The sequence below is a fragment of the Bidens hawaiensis genome, unplaced genomic scaffold (genome assembly GCF_021521415.1).
Source record: "Bidens hawaiensis isolate Kalapana, Puna unplaced genomic scaffold, B.hawaiensis_p1.1 tig00009659_1, whole genome shotgun sequence".
In the NCBI taxonomy this organism is placed as follows: domain Eukaryota; kingdom Viridiplantae; phylum Streptophyta; class Magnoliopsida; order Asterales; family Asteraceae; genus Bidens; species Bidens hawaiensis.
Window position 1 is genome coordinate 341,516 of NW_027491724.1, and position 6,000 is coordinate 347,515.

Below are 6,000 nucleotides of genomic sequence, written 5' to 3' on the forward strand. Positions count from 1 at the left end.
CTTGGCAGCCTCCTTACGAGCCTTTATTGCGTCTCTGAAATAACAAAGTCGGGAGACGGTGGTGGCATTTGACTCATGTTATGCTCTATCTCGGAGGTGCCAAGCACGTCGTCATCGTCTTGACTGAAAGGCATATGCGATCGGTAACACTCATCCCATTTATCCATATTTTTGAAATAACTTAGATTAGTAATATGGTAAATTTTTTTTGAAGTAGTGTAGAGAGAATTGAGAGTATTGATATAATATTTTAAAGTTAATGGGGTTTACATAGGTAAAAACTAAAAAAAAAAAATTATTCTCCCCAAGCTCAACGGTCCAAAACACCCCCCCGAGGTCCAACGTCTTTTTACCCCACCCGGCCGGCTTGCGGCACCATGTTGTGTTGTGCGTGGTCTACGTGGCTCGCGCCACTTGCTTAAGCCACTCACTCGCGAACCCGAAACCGGTTTTTTTTATACCTGGGTTTTTAATACCCGAACCAGTACCCGGACCCAATTTGTACCCGATATTACCTGAAAATAGGAACCGGTTCCATACCCGGGTTTTTCCAATACCTGAAATCGGGTTTTTCAAATACCCGATCTATACACGAAAAATACCTGAAAAATATCCGATAAATACCCCTAAAAAGTGCAACTCTCTTAAAAAATCCAATCTATACCCGGAAAAAACCTGAAAAAACCCGAAAATGAGGTTTTTTCAATGCCTGGAAATAGGGTATTCAAATACCCGGTTTTAGAATACCCGGTTCTACACTCGACCTGAACCCAACACACAGGGTATGGATTTTAGAGATAATACCTGAACCCGACCCATGTATTGCCAATACCCGATTCCATACCCGAACCTGGGTATTTGAAAAACCCGATTTGTGCACCTCTACTCGCGAGCCACAAACGGGCAGCCTAATACTGGTCTTATAAATAACACTGACCCAGTTAAAGCCCAAAAATAAACCGAAAGTCTCACTAAACCAAACCATTTTAATTTTTATTATAGTACCCTTAAAAACAAAATTAACCTAATTATCGAAACAACCATTTTTATACGGCGGGACTTCATTTTTCCAAACAATTCTTCCTGCATGTGCAAGCAGCAATCACTATTCACACGTAAGAATTCATGTTTCAGGTTTGAAATATGTTTCAATGTATTTATAAGTTTTTTATTCTTATAAATTGTTGCTTAGATTGATTTATGTGACTAAGTCTTGTTTTGTAATAAGATTACTGCATCTTTTTCATTCATTTTTAGCTATTTGTTCCATGGATTTATGTTGATAATGTTAACTAGTATTCTGGATCGGTTGCCATTACAAGATGCGGTGAGGACCGATATCTTGTCGAGAAACTGGAGGTTTAAGTGGACTATGGTTAGCCAACTCGTATTAGATGGCAACTTCTTTGCATATTTATCAAGACAAGAATATGAAGAAAAGCATATGAGAATAATTATAAGTAGACTTCTTCATCTTAAAGGAGCCATAAGAAAGTGTGTCCTCTACATAGACGACATCGTCATCGACATCGATGATTACTCCCAATCCAAATTGGATGTTGCAGATATTAATGGAGAAGTGGGTGTGTCTTCGTCGGGATCGTCTCCGGGTTGATCGTTCAAGTTCATGTTCGGCATGTTGCTTGACAAGACGTCGGTAGACGTTGGGTAGTTCCCGGAATCGGAAGTTTTTGATCTTTTTGAAGAAGATCCTTTTTTCCTTGGAGCCGTCGGTCCGTCCATGTCGACCACGGGAACCGGTTCCCACTTCGGGTGGTGTCTCGCAATCTCCCACGCATCCAAGTGGGGAAAAGATTTATATCGGAAAATCTTGGTATAATTGCTCAAGGCGTTCTTTATGATAGTCGCCTCGCTCGCTCCGCTTTGTGGATCTCGGCTCTACAAAACATTTCGAAAAATATATATATATCAAAATTGTAAAAATAAAGTAATAAATTATAAAAAAAATTTAACTAATAAATTTAAAAAATAATTACCAATTGGATGTAGCAAGCATTAAATTTTGACATTTTTCTATTCAAATCTCCCCACTTGGAAGTCATTTTATCCATGTTTCGATCGGTTGCACCGGGAAGTTTTTCGAAATGTGTAATCACACGTCTCCATAACATATCTCGTTTTTGTTAGTTTCCGTGTTTTTTTGTTTCGGAGGCGTGTAAATAAGCCTTGGTTAAGGCAACCTCCTCCGCGGACGACCAAGGTCTACAGACGATGGCATCCTCCTCCGCGGGTTCATCTTCATCGTCGTCTTCATCCACATCGTCGTCTTCATCACGAAAAGCACGTGCAAATTGATGTATAACATTGTTATCCTCTAAAGGATCGACGGACGTTTGTGAAGGTTGAGATTGAAACGTTTCAAAAGGATTATTTTGAAATATTTGGCTAGAAAAAGGTGGAATAAACGGTTGGTTTTGATACGGTGTTGATGAAAACGGTGAATTAAATGTTTGAGATTGAAATGGTTGGTTTTGGAACGGTTGTGGTTGAAAAGGTTGTGGTTGAAAAGGTTGCTGTTGGAATGATTGGGTTGTGTCTGGTTCATCTTGTATTCGGAATCTCGCCGGCTCGCCAAGATTTTGTCGAACCTTTGGTCGGGATTGGGTTTTCTTTGAACCCGAGCCACGTTTTTTTGAACCCTCAATTTGTGTGATGTTAGAATGTTGTTTGTAGTAGAGGATTTGAGTTAGATTTGAGTTGGATTTGAGTTGGATTTGAAGATGGATTTGATTATATTTATATAGGTTAATTAAGGTTTTTTTTTATATTGCAACAGTAACAAGCTTCCAACAGTTGAATTGATTTGCGTGATGGCCATCACGGCCGGCCCCCCATCACGCGTGATGGGAGGACCGGCGGCGGTGTTCCACAAGCCATCACGAGTGATGGGAGGTCCATAACGGACCACCCCGTCTCCCCTTATAAACTATATTGGTTGTTTTATTTGTTACTTTGCATTCATTGTCTAATATAAATCATATTAACACCTTCTTTACTCTTCATTCTTGGTAAAGCTATATAAAGTTGATCATGTGTAAATACCGGGTATCTCAGGCATATGTCAACTCTTGCTAGAGACTAACCTTGACTTTTGTTAATGGTCATTGTAAAATAAACTGTAACTAAAAACTGCTTTCTTTTCAGTTTAAACGGAAGTTTCTTTTCAATTTAAGACTGACCTTGACTTTTACTTCAATAAAACGCTTACCCAAATTAATTGCTTGCAATCTAGTTGGAATGCTAGTATTAATCATCCTAAAATAAGTAGCTACAAAACAAAAGTATTAGTTGAGGAAAAAATTAGAAGTAATATACTAACTTTTTAACTATATGACTCATTAATGCAATTATTAAGTATAGCTATACATAATTGTTTATCGAAAATGTGATTTTGGCAATTGTGGAATCCAAATACGATATTTTAATATCACATACATCCGTATGCCCAAAAATGTATTAAAAAATGTATAAGACTGTTATAATTCGAAATGCATTGTAACATGTTTGTTTCCTCAAAAAACAGTTTTATGTATATAATAAAGCATAAAGATTACTGTTTGAGTAAATATTGGTGTTTTTCTAACTTTTTTTATTTCGCCTTTGATCTAATACCATCCTTCTTTGTCTTTGATTATCAACTGTGATCGCTTGTTTGGTATTTATGGTCACAACTAATGAATTAAAAAAAAATTGATTTCAAAAGTAACCAGGTATATTAAAGGAAATCAATTGTGATTACATGTATTACGTCTAAAAAGTAAATGTAATCAGACAACTCACCTATGTTACTTGAAGTTGTTGAGACGGAACCTTGTATATTATTTTGCCCTTTATTTTCTTTTCCACCATGTAATCGATTAGCATTGGATAATTAACAGCATATTTATCTGTAATAAAATAAAACAATGAAAACATATCATACCATGAACTGATCTACAGATGTAACATGTACCGAACATCCGTAGCAAGTTGTTACGTAACTATTTGTAGTTAGTAATTATTTGAATATTTAGTTCATAACCAATGATATATGAATTAAACAAACATAACATGTTATTGGCAAAAGTTTTTATTATTTGAAAATTTTGTTAATACAATCCAACTACATTTTGTGCCTTACTTTTTGGTAGACAATGCTGCAAGTAACGAAACCACAATTTGCAAAACCTAACTATTTGAATATTTAGTTCAATAACAATAATATATATATATATATGAATTAAACAAACATCAAATCAATTAAAAATCAAACAATAGAATGAAATATCGGATATAAAAATACAACGAATTAGAACTTACAAACATGATTTTCTGAAACAGGAATTGAAAATGGAGAAGTGGCGACGGTAGGGTTTTTGGATTGGGAAGAAAATTACGGCTCTCTGATAATAGAAAATAGGGTTTTGTTAAATGAAAGTAATGCTTTAGTATTTTGTATAATAAAAAGGGTAATTTTGTATAATAAAACGGGTAATCGGGTTAAAACAAAAACAAAATGGGTGACTCCATGGATATAAAATTAATTTTTTTATTGAATTGTTATATTAGTAAGAAAATTTGAGAATGGTTAGTATTTTTGAAAGTTTAGCAATTGATCAATAGAATATGTGCAAAACTTATTACTTTAATAGTATAAGAAGATGAATACTTTTAAAACAAAAAAAGAAAAAGTTGAATATTGAGAATATCAAAAGGTCATTTATGGCAATTGTATTTTCTCCTTTTTAAAGGATATTTACAGCAATAAATGTTTATTAAATAATCTAACATGATATATAATTAGTTTTTTGGTTTTTCAAAGGGTAAGAGATGATTTTCTGTGATTATTTCTTTCAAAAATAAGGTTATTATTTATCAACAATAATTTTGTGAACTTTCATAAAAAAAGTGTATTGACTGTTAGTAAATTATTAATCACTAAACCAAAACAATTTTACCATAGAAATTAAATTAAGTGAAATAAGTTATGCTAGTATAATTTATATAAATATCCAATAATTTGTAAAAAAAAAAAGAAAGAAAAAAAAGAAAATATACTAAAACAAAATAATTTTAATTATATAATAATATGTGTAACATTAACTATCTTATACAAGTACAAATTAAAAAAACATGCATTTGTTATAAAACACTAGTAAAAGAGCCCGAATGTTGCGGCAGGGACGCAGCATGAATTCGGTTGGTAGTGTTTTGGTTATCACTATCCTTAACTAATTAGTTATTTTTGTAACATAACCTAAGTTTATTTCACTTATATAATTTCATGAAGAACCATCAGCACAGAGGCGGACCTACGGCATAGCTAGGGGGGTCAGCCGACCCCTGTGAAAACAAAAGATCTAGTGTTATATATACGATAAATTCCTGGCCGACCCCTGTGAAATTTCAACACAGACCCCTAGAGATTATTGGAAAATAGAAAAAGAAAAAAAGGAAAATATATTGATATGAAAAAGATCATCGGAGTTTTATTTTCCGGCAACAATGGAAGTTGCAGGTTGCAGAAACAATAAAAGGGGAGATGATGAGGAGGGGCCTACTATTTTGGCTTTTAGTTACCTAAGTTAAAATAAATAAATATAATATAAAAGTATTGTGCCATATAATTTTTCGTTATCTTATTAATTCAAAGTAAAGTATTGAAAATTGTGAAAACAGTAATATTTTTTATATTTAATAATAATAAAAAAAGAAAGTAAATGTTTCGTTTTTTTAATTTTTACTTTGCTAAAGAAAGTATTTATTCTTTTTTACTTTGTTATTGCATGGAATAATTTTAAAATTAGTAATAAGTTGATATACATTATAAAACACACACACATATATGGGATGGATAATGCGAGAAATGAATCTAGACCATTAATTGTGTTTAATCAATGGTCAACAAAAGAAATAGCATTATCGTAAATAAAGACACATATTTATGACATATTTTTAATTAAAAGGGGCATACATGTCTTTTGCGATGTTGGCCTAATT